The sequence below is a fragment of the Grammomys surdaster genome, unplaced genomic scaffold (genome assembly GCF_004785775.1).
Source record: "Grammomys surdaster isolate TR1022 unplaced genomic scaffold, NIH_TR_1.0 61, whole genome shotgun sequence".
Classification (NCBI taxonomy): domain Eukaryota; kingdom Metazoa; phylum Chordata; class Mammalia; order Rodentia; family Muridae; genus Grammomys; species Grammomys surdaster.
In genome coordinates, this window is record NW_021604563.1 from 14,475,885 (window position 1) to 14,493,047 (window position 17,163).

Below are 17,163 nucleotides of genomic sequence, written 5' to 3' on the forward strand. Positions count from 1 at the left end.
GAGAGAGAGAGAGAGAGAGAGAGAGAGAGAGAGAGAGAGAGAGAGAGAGAGGCTTAATGTCAGGGTTGGAAACCCAAACTGTGTCCTCTACAATAGCATTATGTATTCTTGTTCTTCTCAGCCATCTCTCAATACAAATAAAAACAATATACCTTATTACAAGTCACAGAACAGCAAAGTATGTAGACCATGTATTAAAATATCCAAAAATATGTGCCACAGTAAACAGTTCTAATAATCACTTTTGTTTATCACAGTTAAATAATCTTACACAATTTCTGCCACATCATACATTGTTGTCATTTCTCCCTTTTACTCATTATTTTCTGTTTTTGATTACTTTAGGGATGCACAATAGATCTTTGTTTTGAGGAATATTTCAGTAGGCTTTAAGCTCATGTGTAGCTATCCAATACAAGTTGGACTCTATTTTTTATGTTTTTTGTTTTGTTTCTCTAAGAGAGAAATAATATGAAGTTGGATGGATAGAAGATCTGGGAGGTGTTGAGTACTGTATGAAATTCTCAAAATATAAATAAAAATATAAAAATGTTCTATATAGTCAATTGAAAAATAATATAATCTCTATGAAATACCAAAGACATTCATTCTATAGAATAATAACATATCCCCTAATTTTTCTTTAGAACTACCAATAATCCTGTATAATATTATCAGAAATTATCCTTACATTGTTGCTTTTATTCAAAGAATGAAAGTGAGGTAAACTGACCATATATTTCTTCCCACTTCATTCAGTGAGATTATGTTACATATCTCTAAAATAGTTTCGTTCATATTTGGCTATTTTCATATAGTAGAACTTGACTATCTTGGTAGTGTTTAAATTTACACTAATTAAAGTACATCTTTTGTGCCAATGAGTTTTATTTGTTTTGTTACTTATGGATCTAGCGCTTCAGCACTTCAAAGACCATTTTATTTCACAGTTAATTTTTCTTTTGTATATTTTTTACTTCATTTAATTGTAATATTTGTTCTTTCCATTTCCACCCTCCTAATCATCTCATATATGCCTTACCACTCTCCTTCAAGTTCATGACCACTCCTTTAATTAATTGGTATTGTATGCATATATGGATTGGTATATTCATGAACATTCTTAAATATATCCTGTTCAGTCCATATAGTATTACTTACGCATAACTTTAGAGATGATTATTTGGTACTGGATGAAAACTTGTCATGCTCTAGGGAAAATCGTTTCTTTTACTCTCAGCTTTATTCAGTCCTGAGTAGATTTTTATTCAGGATTGAGGCTTTGTGGACTTTTTCCCTTTTATTTTGTTAGTAACACTGTTCGTTAGCTCATTTTTGGGCTATTGTACTGGTAAAACTTTACACCTAGAGATTCCAATGTTACTAGAGACACAATCTGACAGTAAATTCCCTTATTCTTATGCTATTTACAAGCGTCTCCCACCCCCAATTCCAGTGTCACACTGAGCCTTAATTGTATGCATACTTAGATGTATCCCTTGGGACTAGGCTTGACATCTATGCATTTTGATGACTTGTGGATTTCAGTAGTGGTCCATACCTATTGCAAAGAAGTTTCTTTTATGAGTAATGAAGAGAGCACTGCCCAACAATTCAAAACAGGACTTCTCATGTTTGGTATTGGTGTAGTCTTTGGCTCTTGGAGAGAGCACTGGCATCTCATACAAGAAAAGTTCATTAAAACTATATATGTATATTTATACATTGAATTTAGTACATTACATATTTTAAGTCAATAGTTAATAGTATGATTAGTGGATTTTTCAAATATCCATATTTTTATTTTACCCAACTCCCTTATCTTCCTGTTTTTAACTCCCATTCCCCTCTGTAAAGAGCCCTCTGCCCTTTAAGATCACTTGTATCCTTCCATTTCCCTTTATCCTCATCCCCCTTCTTTGGTATTTACTTCCTGCCCAAAGGAGCACCCTGCTTTTCATTTTCCTGATAAAGTGGTTCCAGAATAGCCAGGAAGAGTAAATTCATATCCCCTTTCAATCACTCTGTTTGCCAAATCCTCAATGTTGTTTTATAAAACCCAAGGGTTTATTTGGTGGAGGCATGGTATGGTATAGGGGAAGGGGGTGTCTCTTTAGGCCCATCCCTTACCTCTGAGATACCAGCCACAGGAAGGTATAGTATAGAATGGAGTATATTTAGGGCATAGGGAGGGGAGTTGAGGGAGTAGTAGAGAAAGAGAGAGAGAGAGAGAGAGAGAGAGAGAGAGAGAGAGAGAGAGAGGAATAGAGAGCAGCCATGAGCACATGAAGAGAGAGGTAGAGGGGAATGAGGAGAGAGAGGGAAGGGGGTAAGGGAGCAATAGCAAGAGGAGAAGAGAATGAGGAGAGGGCAAGCCATCTCTTTTATAGTGATCTATTTTTGTTCATCAATTTTATTAATATTGACTTTTCCTTAAAGTCATATGAAAGGAAAAAGACAATCATGTGCTTTTAAATTATATTTTTTCTTTCTCTTACATTAATAAGAATCAACAATGTCATTTTGTATGTTTAGAGTCCCTTGGGTTTTATATATTGTCTTGCTTTAATTTTCTTTTGCATGTATTTTGAAGTATCAAGAAAGCATTTGAAATGTGCATATTTATTCCTCTTTATTCAAACAAAAATTAAAACTATAAATATTTTAAAATATAGTATTTCTCTTTGTATTAAAAAGAGAGATTTTGTCTTATATAACATATCCTGATTATGGTTTTCTCTCTCTTTACTCCTCCTAATTCTGTCCTACCTCCCCTTCTATTAAGATACACTCCCTTTCTGTCTCATCAGAAAATATAAAGCGATCTAGAAGATAATGATAAAATAAAATAAAACAAAACAAAAGAAATTGGCATTGGAAACAAACAAACAGAAAGAAAAAGTCCAAGAGAAGCACACTTATGAATCTCAGAAAAACACTAAAGTAAAAGTCACAATATATACTAAAAAATGTGGTGAAGAACTGCACAGTCCCTGTTAATTCTGTCTCTGTCTCTCTGAGATCATATGAACTTAGAGCCTCTTCTTTTTAGAGACTCTTCTTGTCTTGGTGTCTTTCATACCCTCTGGATATTGCACTTGTTCAACCTCTTCTTCTGTAGGGTTCCCTGAGCCCTGAGGGTAGAGAATTTATATAGATATACTATTTATGTCTGAGTGTCCCAAAATTTCTCTTAGAGCTTATTTTGTTGATACTTTATTTTCATAAGAACAGTAATTTTTTTTTTATCCTAGGCCCCTAGTAACCTAGACAGAATCAGATATGGGTACCATCTCCTGAAGTGAGCCTTAAGTAAAATTAGGTATTGGTTGGTTACTCCCACAAGTTTTGTGTCACATTGCCTTAGCCTATCTTGAAGACAGGACACTATTGTCAATTAAGGGTATGATGGCTGGGTTGGTCTTTTGGTAGCATGCAGAGTATCTTTGTACTAAAGACATTAGAATAAAAGGATGAAGGCTCTATTCAAGCACCAACTTGACTTCTCTATATGCAATGAGTTGTATAGGTGTTCCTTCAGTAACAGAGCCTTGTTCTCAGTTTGTGGAAAGCAATCTATAGGTTTGGCAACAACTTGGTTTGTTTGGATATTACCATAGAACCTCTTGACTAACAAATCAATTAGATGTAGCCCAAATCTGGGATTAGAAGCTTCATTTCCTGATACTAGATGGCCAGTTAGGACTCTCTTTCTCCCACATTATTTGATGTTTTCATTAAGATCTCCTTTAAATAAGTATATTTTTAAAAGAAGTTTCAGTTGTATTAAGTTTCCATACTACCCCTCAATTGGCCTTTAACTGATTTTTCTATCTTAAGGGAATTGATAACATAGATATTTGACTTTCTTTTCTAATTTTTGTTTCATCAGTTTTTCTCATATACTTATTTTTCTCAATTCATTTTTAACCTCAATAGCTTTCTCTCTCGCTCATTTTAAATAATTTATTTTTTACACAATTTACATCATGAGCACAGCACCATCTCCCTTGTGTCCTCCTGGCCCCACTTTTACAAATCCCACCCCCATTGCTCCCTCCCTGCATTGGCCTCCTTGGATATCACTCCACCCTGGGACATTTAGTGCTAGTAGGACTAGGAGCATCTTCTTCCACTGAGGCTCAACCAGGAAGTCCAGGTAGGCAAGGTGATTCTGTGGCAGGGAACAGAGACTGAGACATCCCTCAAATATATTTATTAGGCAATTCACATGAAAACCCAGCTGGACATTTGATACAAATGTTTAGGAGGCTTAGGTCCAACTCCTACATTCTCCCTAGTGAACTTCAAGAGGATTCCTACATTAGTCAAGAACAAAGAAGTAATTTCAGGCAAGAATCTAAATTTTAGGCTAAAACAAAGAAGTAGGCTTCAGACATGAAAAGGACTTTGGGCTAGGACAGGGAAGTAGGCTCAGATATTTTGGTCATCCTGGTAAACCCTTAGAAACAGTGATCATGGGAGTGTTCATGGAACTTTGTTTATTGCCTTGTTTGTTCCTTGACTATTTGCATCTATTGTTTTGCTAGTTCCTCAACCTAGAACTGACCTTAAAACTTGCATGTAATTAAAATTGTATAAAAGCAAAAAGGAGGAGGAGAATGGGATTGGGGTTCCCGGGGTGGGGGGGGAATGGGCAAAGGGGATGGCATATGAAACATAAATAAATAAAATATCCAATAAAAAAAGAGGAAAAAAAAGAGACTTACTAAAAAGCTAGGGTTTGAGAGACTGAAGTGCACTGCTGAGGTAAAAACTCCCTTGGAAATATAGCACCACACCACCAAGTCAAAGCTTTTTGTTGTTGTTGTTTATTATAAAGATTTGTATATAGACCTAGGTGTTTTTGTTGTGGATATTGTTCTTGTTTTGTTATAAACATTTGTTTATTTTTAAAAAATAAAAACTTAAATAAAAAATAAAACTCTTTTGTTATGTAATTGGCTGCTATATTAAATGTATAGTAATGGATTACTGTACATCCAAAGCAGTAGAGTGAGGTATCTAAACTATAGCTTAGATGTATAAAACATGTATGTTTGCAGTACGTGCAAGTACACAGCATGGTGCTTAAACAGTGATGATATTTCATAGCTATTCATTTATCAACATACCTTCATCAAGTGACAAAACTATGTTTTAGGATAGCTCACATTCACATAGTTTTATTGTAGTTCACTGTTAAAATATTTCTAGTATATAATTAGTTAATATTGATCTATATTTTGTCAAACATAAAATACACTTCTCTGTAAATTTACAAAACAACATCACTTATGTAGGCTTTGGTGTTATCTGTGGTTTCATTCAAGTATTGATGTGTCTTGGAACAAATTGCTTGAAGATCAGGAGACTAGTGTATATTCTGTTTAAGTTTTTCTTTCTCTCTGCTGCCTCACCTTTAAATACCAGATCATGTCTGAGGAAATGGATTTCTTCCAGATAAACAAAGTCCATGGATTTACTCTTGTGACCCCATATTGCTGTAGTCCCTTTTGTATAGCCTAGTCTAAAAATAATCAAGTCATGACTGGTGTTCTGTATTTTGGGATTAATGTTTTGGTTTCTTTTTCGTGGAGTAATTTAATATTGACTGCCTGAAGAACTCAGATGCGCTCTGCTCTTTCCCTTGACATCATTTCAACCTCTACTCCTATTGCATTATGCCTACAGGATTTCAGAAAAGGTAGGAAGAAGACAACTAGAAATATGCTGGAATTCTTATTGGAGAATTTTAAGTGCTGCAGATAGTATTTTCTGGTTCTAGTAGTAATGGTATTTTGGAGGCATTTTAAGTTTTAGTGTTTGATTTTATGGTTATTTTAAAAGAATGAGGAAAGAATTCAGAAATTCATGAAAACAACTTTGTAAATCTTTTCCTCTCATTTCTCTTAGTTTTAAGAAACAAATACATAATTTGAGAATAAAAATTCTTAAATGTTCTCACTATTCTGTTTAAAGTATCCTGACTTTAACACATAGTTCGAAAACATTAGGCATGTTTATGAGTACTTAAATTAAAATGGCCTAAGATAAAATTCAGAAGAAGAATATTAGATAATCTAGCTTCTGTAAGACATTTAAAAAAAAGTTTAAGATTATATAGCTTGGCATGAAACAATACAGAGATAATTGGAAGAACAAAGGTGAAAGATTAAATATGTCTTGAATTCAGCTATAGTGATTCTTTTATAGGAAGCATAAAAATGAAGAGCAATACAGCATAATTAATGTCACATCTACAATTGAGGGCAAAGATAGTGATAGTTTATTATTCAATAAAAAAACTCACCAATTTTATGAGGTTCTACTAATTCTGCATCTCAGTAATGTCAAAGCTATGATACTTTTACAGAGTATACACTTTATTTTATATTTAAAAGTTTGATATTGATGATTAATTTTACAGAGCTTGGTTTCTTAATATATACTTCAAATATTTTTAAAATAATTAAAAATTAAAGAAAAGTAGAAAGCCTCCAGAAAAGAAAATTGTACACAAACAGAAATATATGGCTCAGTTGTGTCTATTTGGAGGGTTGATGATTTCAACATAGACAGCATGAGGTAAATTAGGAAAAAGAAACTCATAAATACAGTAATATATACGTTACAATAAGGTGCTATTGATATTAAATGTATTTAAGTAATTCATTAATATAATAAATATAGAATTCAATATTCATGTTCAATATTCTGTTATTGTCATACACCTCAATTGCTGTGATAAATTTAGATTTCCTACTTGAATCTATGAAAGATATAGGTAGAAAGATATAACTTTCTGAAAATATTTAATATAAAATATTTTAAATCTCTTATAGGTTTCTTACGATAATTTTACAGATATGTAAAAAGCAATTCAAATTACAAATATACATTAGTTGCTATATGTAATATTTTGTGAAAGATGGTAATAAAAAAATAATAATAAGATTTGAAATTATAAAATACTTGTAACTAACCTTCTCAATTCAAGTATAACCTAATCAAAATGTGAATTTACTTACAAAGGTCACCAATAAAGTGGTGTTTGAATGAATAATTTTATGAAGAGTAAAGATGAACGTTATGTGAATCTTGTTATCTCCCTTTAGTTATATATATATATACATATACATATACATGTATATGAATCAGTGATATTCCTAATTCTGAGGTATAGAAAATGTCAAACTTACTCCACCTAACAAAACTTATGTGGCTACTATCTTCTTCACAAGTGAAGGACTACAAGACCAAACCAGGAATAATAAATTTCTAATTATTCTGAATATTCACTTCCAACAAATTATCTCTGCCTCAACAGAGGAGACAAAGAGAAGGGTTTCCCTAATGAGACTTTTACCATAGGAATGATTGTTTCAAAATTTTCAGACCATTCTTTATCCATTGTTTGATAATTTATATTTAACAAAAAACAAGGCCTTATCTATTTGATAAAGAAATTGTGAAAGGAGAGGGGAGAAACTAAATCCTTTTATTTTCTATCAGTAGCTGCTTTGTGTATAATCAAATTCCACATTATTAAGTCATTTGAAGTATGCATTCTGAACTATTTAATGCATACCTATATTTGCATACTCATCCTTACAGTTGTAGACATTTTCTATCATTAGAGCAAAATACTCTATTTTTATTACCATTACTCATTTTACCTTAACTTTGGTAGCTATAACTTGCTTCTACTCTCTTTCTCAATTTCTATTACTCTGGACATTTTGCATCAATAGAATTATTCTATATGTGGTGCTTTGTATCCCCTCTTTTACATAGCAGAGTAGGTTCGAGATTCATCCAGGATTTTTGGTCCAAATACATGTTTTTGTTTCTCTTACCTATATGAACCAATGTGACAAGTATATTCATTTTCTATTGCTAATATAAAAATCATCAGAATTTTTTTGGTCTTACAGAAAACAGCTCTGTCACTTTTTTCAGAATTAGAATTCAAATTATAGAAATAGTCCTCAATGATCTAAAATCAAAGGATGTGTTACTTTCTTTACAATATGGCTTAGTTCTTCTTTGAGAATTGATAGAATAACTTATTTATAAGACCTTTTTAGTATCAGTAGACTCACTTAATCACTTCCTCGTGATTATTGTTGTGGTCTGGATGGGTATGACCCCATAGACTCATGTCTTTGAATGCTCGGTCTATGGGGAGTGACACTACTAGGAGGTATGGCCTTGTTGGAGTAGGTGTGGCCTTATTAGAGGAAATGTGTCACTGTGGGGTGTAAGCTGTCAGGTCTTCTATTCTCAGTCTGTGCTCCATGTGGAATCCAGCCTCCTCTTTGATTACTGCAAATTAAGAAGTAAAACTCTTCAACTCCTCCCCAGTACCATGTCTACCTGCATACTACCATGCTTCCCACCATAATGATTATATACTAAACCTCTCAAACTGTAAGTTAGCCTGAATTAAATGTTTTCTTTTATAAGCATTGCCTTAGCCATGGTGTCTCTTTACAGCAATGAAATCCTAACTATACAGCTATATTTGCATGCTTGACTTTAAACCCAAATAAGAGCTGTAATCATGGCCTACCAGTTAGAAATACTGGTTACTCTTCCAGATCACATACCTTTAATTCACAACACCCACATGGCAGCTTGCATACATCTGTAACTCCAGTCCCAAGGAATCCAACACCTTCTTTCTTACTTCTAGCAGACAGGCATACATGTGATACACAGGCATGCATGTAGTCAAAGCACACTTGTTAAATTAATTTTTATAAGATGGTTCCAACTTAAAATCGTTAGGTATGATAATATAGTACAAGACTAAAATATACTCATTAAAAACTACACTTTAAAATTTCAATTTTATTTTTTTTCTTGGACAGTCATAAGTGCTAAGTATTCTCTTGTAATGTGTGAGAGTGATTGGGACCTGTAGTCAGCCACTTGATAGGAAGAGTATACAATTCCCTGTAGTGTACTGTTGCTAATGTAAAATATTAAGCAGTTCATATGAAAGGGCCATTGATTCTACTTTTGCTAAAAATCACTGATATCATACTTGAGAATGCATATATCCAATGAGTAACTAAAATTTCGACTACTTACTTCTGTTTTACATGTCTGCTTTATTAACTTAAAACTTTGGGTCAGTTGCCTGAGGATTTCTGTGTGTTGCTCATATAAGAAATGATCATGTTAAGGTTCTAATCCTTATATGATGCTGAAGAATAAGATAAGAGTAACTAAAATGTTGTTAGGATTCTAGGAGCTGGAGGTCCTGCCACAAGCATAAAATTCCAGAAAAGAAAAAGCAGAGGCAGCATGATTCAAGGCCGGCCTGGTTTGTAACTGTAATTTCCCATACAACCAGACACATGTAGGAAGATTCTTTCTCATAAAATTAAAAAAATAGTATTTCAAGGAGTTCATAATCAATATACTATCATCAACATCATAAGATTTATAGCATCCTATACCATAGTATAGGAATTTCACAGTTTCATCCAGGATTGAAGGAACAGTTGTGCCTTGTAGGAAGAACAAGCAAGATGACACTGATATCACTATTGGAAAAAATTACCACAGTCTAGGAAACAAAACTTTTCTTCAAGAAAAAGAAAGCACATCATGCATGAACTGATGTCTCGAACCTTAGTGACTTCTGTAGTACATTTGAGAACTAGACCTGGGATAATGATTAACATGACAATAATTTCAAAACTGCCTAAACATAATAGATCTTGTCCTTCCTGTGTTCCACTAATCATCCAATTTAAAGATAAGCTAAGGTCACTGCAATATTCTAAGTCTTTCTAGCATAGCAATAATTAAACTGATTTCTACTTTTCACTATTACTTTTTCCAGTAGGTTGTTGGAATTCTTTGATATCAGACATATTTTAGACTAGGAATTTGGAAATAGTTTCATTAAATATGTTTATGACTTTAGATATTTTCAGTTTACAATGAGTTTGGCAAATTGTATGCCTGTCATATATCAATGAAAACTTGCAATTGAAAAGGATGCATATAGGCCATACCAGGCTCAACTCAGTTAATTAACTCACACAGCCATTATCAGAGATACTTCCTCTTGGATTAGGTGAGAACTAACACAGAGATCCCAAACAGAAAAATATTCAAAGAGTGAGAGATCTTGGAATACTCAACACTAAATGGAGAATATTCTTCAAAGCCCTCTCTTCAATGCTCAGGAATCTATGCCAAAGAGGAGCAGAAGCATTTTAATAAACATTTAGACAAACAGAAACAAATGATTTAGGCATTAATTGAGGATACAATATTTGAGTAACGACTTGCTAAATATACAATACAAATTAAATAATTAGAATAAAGGTAGTAGAATAGATCTTTCCCAATAATAAAGCATTTTCAAATAGCTTTGTATTAACTTTTTCAATTAATTTTTCTTACATTAAAAACAAAAAGTTGAGTTTTTCTACTTGGATGCTATTTCTTTATATCTACTATAAATGTGACTAAGACTTTATTCAAGATTTATTGAATAAACAAAGTGAAATTTAATTTTATTACCTTGAATATTTTATATCATAAAATATACATTTGGCTATATTACACATATCACTTTTGGTCTATAAAATATTTTATGTGTGTTTTAAGATAAGATTTTTATGTAGTTTAGGTTGATCTTGAACTCATAATTCTTTATTCTATCCTCACTAATAATATATTACCATAGTTGGTTTCTTTACGTATTTTTTTCTTATACTGGGAAATGAATTCAGGGCCTCAAATATAGTAGGTATTTGCTATGTCACCAAGCTATACTTCCAAACTGCCTGTCTTTTCTCACTGTTCTATAGCACTTATTTAGACACATAAATTTTTAAAATTTTTATTATTTTATTTATTTACATTTTAAATATAATCCCCCTTCCTGGTTTCCCCTCTTAAAACCCCCCGTCACACCCCATCTCCCCTGTTTCTATGAGGTTGTTTCCCCGCCTATTTACCTACTCACACCTCACCATTCTAGCATTTCCCTATTCTGGAGCATCAAGCTTTCACAACACCAAGGGCCTCTCCTTCCATTGATGCTAGATAAGCACATCCTCTGCTACATCTGCAGCTACATCCATATGGGTTCCTCCATGTGTACTCTTTGGTTGGTGGTCTTGCTCTGGGATCTCTAGGGAGGGTCTAGTTGGTTGATATTCTTGATTTTTCTATGGGGTTGCAAACGCCTTCAGCTCCTTCAGTCCTTCCCCTAACTCCTCGATTGCAGTCCTTGTATTCAGTCCAATATTTGGCTGCAAGCATCCTTATCTGTATTGGTTAGGCTCTGGCAGAACCTCTCATGAGACAGCTATATAAAACTACTGTCAGCAAGCACTTCTTGGCATCAACTATAGTGACTAGGCTTGGTAACTGCATATGGGATGGATCCCCAGGTGGGCCAGTCTCTGGATGGCCTTTATTTCAGTCTCTGCCTCACTCTTTGTCCCTGTATTTCCTTTAGACAGGAGCAATTCTGGGTTAAAATTTTTGAGATGAGTGGGTGGCTCCATCCCTTAACAAGGGGCCATGACTAACCTCTGGATATAATCTCTACAGGTTCTCTTTCCCCTTCTTTGGTATTTCAGCCAATGTCATCCCAGTTGGTTCCTGTGATCCCCTTGCTTTCCTGGCATCTGAGACTTTTTATTGGATACCCTCAGTTCCCAATCCCCTATTGCTACAAACCACTGTTCAATTTCCTGATGCTCTTTAAATCTCCTTTGTCTTCTCACATACCTGATCCTCCCATCCCCCTTTTCCCTCTCTCTTTCCTCTCTCCCTCCTAAGTCCCTGCCACCATCTACCTCCCATGATTATTTTGTTCTCTTTTCTAAGTTGGACTGAATCATCCACACTTTGGTCTTCCTTCTTCTTAGGCTTTATATGGTCTATACTTTGTAAATATATCATTTTTGATAATACAATGGTGGCTTTTTCCTGACAGTCAAACTATGTAAATTTGTTTCAAATATTCATTTTAACCAATTTTTATTTCAAATTATTCACATATTTATGTTATGCTTGACATTGCTTCTGTAACATTGTCTTATAATATTTAAAATCTCTAACACTGGATAGTTTTTCTCCTTTTTGTAGTTCTATTTGTATAGGTGGATATTTCACAAAACTTCAGTTTAAAATATTGATGTTTATATGAATAATTTAGTAGACTACATATAAATGTGTAGATTTTTATGGTATGCTGGTCTGTCCAACATTTTTTAAAGTTTAAAAATTACTTATAAATATGTCTTTCTTTATCTTCTCTAACAATGACTGTTAAATAATATGCATTTATTTCTAACTAACCTTAAAAATAATCAGCTGGTGGTTCTATTTTTGAAATATTATTTCTTATCAATATTTTTTGTTTGCTTGTTTTTTTATATATATAAGAATTGCCTTACATCTAGATTGTCAGGGCATAAAGTCACTTCATAACTTAATGTTTTTTGTATAATATAATTGTAATATATGAAATTCCTTAGAAATTGTTCACAGGAGTAAATTTTCTAAGTTCTTATGATTTTTAGAAAATAAATGCAGCTGGATGGGTGTCCCAATATCTCCCCTTGGGGACTTGCCTGGTTACAGAAAATGGCCATTTAAGAGTCTGTGTTCCCATTACTAGAAATTTTTGTTAGGATTACTCTTGTTGATTCCATGGCATTTCCATTACACTAGATTTCATGGGGAAAGATCAGGGAGCCTTTAGGGGTATGACTTAAGTTCCCTCTCTATATATATATATACTATGACTGTATAGCTTGTTGATCCTGTGGGAATCCTAATAGTGGGAATGCAGGTTTCCCTGACTCTTTTGCCTGCTTGTGGGACTCTTTTCCTCCTACTGTGTTGCCTTGTCCAGTCCTGATGTGATGATGGCATGTGCCTAGTCTTATTGTAGCTTGTTATGCCTTGTTGGGTTGATGTCCTTAGGAGGCCTGCCCTTTCCTGGGGTGAGGCAGAGGGAGGGAATGGATCTAGGGGAAAAGGGAGGTGGTGAGAATAGACTTAGCAGAGGGGAGGGATGGAAATTGTTGTCATGCTGTCATATAGGAGAGAAGAATAAAAATACAATTAAAACATTTATATACTTTTTATGCTCAAATGTCAATTTGAAATGATTGTAAAGTCTATGATATATTTTATTAACTTACTTGTTGTGAAATTATATACTGAATAGACTGCTGTAACCAAAAGGAAGAAAGTGAATTTGATGCCAATTACAAATAACTTGATTTTTTCTTCTTTCTAGTTTTTTTTAATTTCCCAGGGTATATAGTATTGAACACTTATAGGCACTCTATCATATCTAAGTCTTAAAAGTATGGTTCATCTTTATTCTGTTCCACTGCCTTAGTTTTCTACTGAAAATATGAGAAATGATTACATTACTCAGAGATCCTACAAGTTTAATTGAAGACTGTTTTTGTACAGTAATTGGCCAATAAAGTATACCATAAATATTTTTGCTTCCTAGTGCATAAAAATGTTATGTTTATACCATACTATTTTCTGTTGGGTGTACCAAATCAACATGCCTTAATATACAGTCACATACCGTAATTTGAATTCAATTCATTTCTTTAAACTGTTAATCTGATTGTAGATGCAGAGTTCAACAATAGAGTGCAATGCTTGAGGTTTGAACCTCAGAATGAATTAAGAAAAAAATGTTGCTAATTATTCTCAGAACCCTAGGTGAATCTTAATGATTTTGCAGGTGAAGTGTTTTGCTTGCCTTGAGATTTGTGAGTTCTAACTGATTAGTGTGGTGGTTCTTATTGCTGGTAATTCCATAAACTGAAACAATAATGAAGCTTGCATGCATTTACTGACTCTTCCTCTGATGTGAGATTTCTCCGTATGACATAGTTACTTCTTTTTAAAGTTGTAATGAATTCTCTCAAACTCTTACTAGTTCAGCTAAGGTTTCTTAATATTCCATACACTTCATTTCCATTAAAATCACATTAAAACTTCTTCATTTAGAGTTCATTTTTATCTGAAGAAACAACTTTTACTTTGCGTTCAGAGAACTCAAGCTGCTAATCCATTAAAGTCTTTGGGTAAGATTTAAATAATATCCATACCTTATTAGGTTACAGTTCTAATTGTAATTTTCTTGATATTTTAGGTGCTTCTTCCATTGAAGACTTGATTCCTTCAAAGTCATCTACACAGTTTAAATCAATTTGTATTAAACTCTTGTGAATTTTGAAGTTTTTCCCTCATTCATTGGATTTCAAATATTATCACTAGCATCTAGAACTATAAATATTTTCTGGAAGAATTAAATTTACTTTACCCAAATCCACTGTAAGAATTCTGAATTTCACAAATTATATTGCTTATACTATGCTATTTAAAAAGTAGAATGATTCCTTGGTGTGTGTGTGTGTGTGTGTGTGTGCTATAGAAGAGATGCTATGTTAGTGAGAGAGGACATGAGTATAAGCTCTTATGTCTTTATTATAACTAATGGATGAATAGATCCATTCTTTACTAGTAGGAGTATTTCATCAGTAACCTATTTATTTGTCTCAAATGGTATGAGAAAAGCTTTAATTTAAAATATTCAGTAAACCCTTTATAAATATAAACATACTGTCATCTCAGCTTTGTTGCTCAATTCATAGCTTATAGACACAATAGATTTAGCATAAGTCTTTAAAGCTCCAGGATTTTCAAAACAGATTAGCATTGGATTTAAAAGAGTATCTGCGGGGCGGTTATGCCCATGCATGTGTGCGGGCGTGGGTCCTGTTGGGTGGAGTTGTGGTTCCCGCACTTCTGCCATGGCTCAGGGAGGCAGAAGCGTGCAGGAATTTGACTGAGTTCACTCTGCAGGGCACCAGGCGGCGCTGAGGGGCCATACCCGACTGTGGAGAGGCGTGCAGAGAGATCTCAGTCTGAAGTTTCCATGGGTGCAGGGCTCCTGAGTGAACCCAGAGGCTGGTGGTCTCCGTTCTTGGTCTCCCAGACGCTGCTGGGGGACGTGGAAGAACAGAGACACAAGAGGAACAAGGAAAGAGAAAAAATCCCCGACAGCACCCCACAGGAAAGAGACTCTTTGTTACAGCACTCGCTTGGCTGGTTCAAGGACGGCTTGCTTAAATTGGCTGGGCTCCCTGGTGGGAACCCAGAGAAGTCCTCCATGGGAGATTAGGCAGTGGCTCATGGTTCCCCATGGCGGGGCCCCCAAAACACGAGGAAGCCCATGGTTTTGCATGATTTGTTGTCATGGCTGATGGTAGATGAATCTGACTGCAACCCCTCTTTGTCAGGGTGGGCCTGACTTAATTAGGGACGGAGGGAGGAGGGTCTGGGAAGGAATACTTAATTGGCTATTCCTCTGGCCTTCAAGTATCTCATTAATATGGAAATCACTTGAGGCTGAGGCCTGTAGTCTCACCCTCTACCTGTGGGGGTGCTGGTAGGGGCATAGCCCTACATGACTGAAAGGTGCGGATCAATGGAACCTGGAGTCTGGGAGTGCAGCAAGATATGTGCCATCCCTCACAGGCATGGACACCTGTTGAGTCTCCAGCTATCTATAACCAGTGCTCTACCAGAAACCAAGCCACCCTTTCATGGTCCCACAAGTATCCAGATGCATTAACCCATAATATGAAACCTGGTCCTTTGAATTAAAAGCCAGATACTGACTTCTTTGCTGTGAAAATCCTACATGTTCCCCTCTTCCAAACAAAGCAAAAACAAACCTTCTTGATTGAAATTGTATTGAAAATGTGTTATTTAGTGTGCTTTGAGTTTTTCTATCTTATTTTGTCTGCATTTATTTGCGATACCAGGTATCATTTCCTCACATCACTAACTGTTTAACTTCATAGTGGTTAATATATCTCTCACAAAACGTTGGTTATAATCTATATTATAGTAATTTATGACTATATCTTAATCTCATTCATGGACATAGAACTCCATGAAGTCAAGGACAATATTATTTTTTTATTTTTATATTACCTTCTCTGACTGTCATATATATCTGTGTATACACACACACACACACACACACATATACTATCTGTGTAATTAATATATACAAATTATATATATATATATGTATATATATATATTATAGTTACATATATAGTCATACATAAAACATGTAAATAATTATTTTCAAATTATTTCACAATAATTATCGTAACATATTGAGGACACTTTGACTTTCTATAACTTTTCATTTATAATTCAAACCTTGTAATTCTAAACATTTTATAGAAATATTATGAATAGATACAGATTAATAGAATCATCACTGTTTCTTTAAACATGTTCATAAGCCCCTGGGGTGACAGGTCAAGGCTTGTCCTGTGAAGAGAAAGACAGGCACATGCCAGAGACCTTCTACAGATATTTGTACAGATCTTTTGATCATCTCAGATGCTACAGCTCATTTCTGCCTGGCCCCTCAGGTTCACCTAACACAGCAGTGGCCACTGTGTTCATTTGGACTCAGGCTTCAGAATCTCTTTTGCCTGAGGCATAAAGAGCTGGCCTAGTGTCATCAGGGCTCTCACCTCAGCCCCTAATGCCATGACCTATGCCCCTGCTTCTACTTTCTGTTCTTCCCATTCAACTTGTGCACCTCCAGGTTCCTAATTCAGTGGACTGGGTCGCTACCTTTCTTTTATAGTGCCCCAGCTAAACGGTCCATCTCTCTGCCCCCTCTTGGGTCCCTCTGTATGGTAAATCTTGGTCCAATCCTCAGCCTCCTTACTAGGCCAGAGCTATAGCATGTAGAGCCCTGTGGACAGCCTGGAATTTAAGAACCCCACAGACATCTGGAAATTCAGCTATAGTCCCATGGACCTTCTGGACTGCAAGTGACAGAGTGCCTGGAAGATTCAGATCTTGTAGAAGAGGTTTCATATCCCCCCTTCCAGCAGAATCACTCTCTCTAAACTCCAGCTGCCTCCTCCAGTTTAGAATCCAGGAGAGTAGCCCTCAGCAAGCAACTGCAAGTATTAATCCTGCCAAAGGCTGTGAACAATTCAGCCTAAGGTGTAGTTTACCCTGGGATCCATTAGAGAGCTTAGGCTTTACTCCATGTAATGGAAGAGGCCCCTTTCTTTCTCAAGACAGCCCAGCAACAATCAG

At 34.9% G+C, this 17,163-nt stretch overlaps 1 pseudogene; it reads left to right on the top strand.

Moving 5' to 3' along the window:
- The window catches only part of LOC114627714, a 43,083-nt pseudogene extending 26,160 nt beyond the window's left edge, over positions 1-16,923 (top strand).
- The last annotated feature ends 240 nt before the right edge of the window (positions 16,924-17,163 follow it).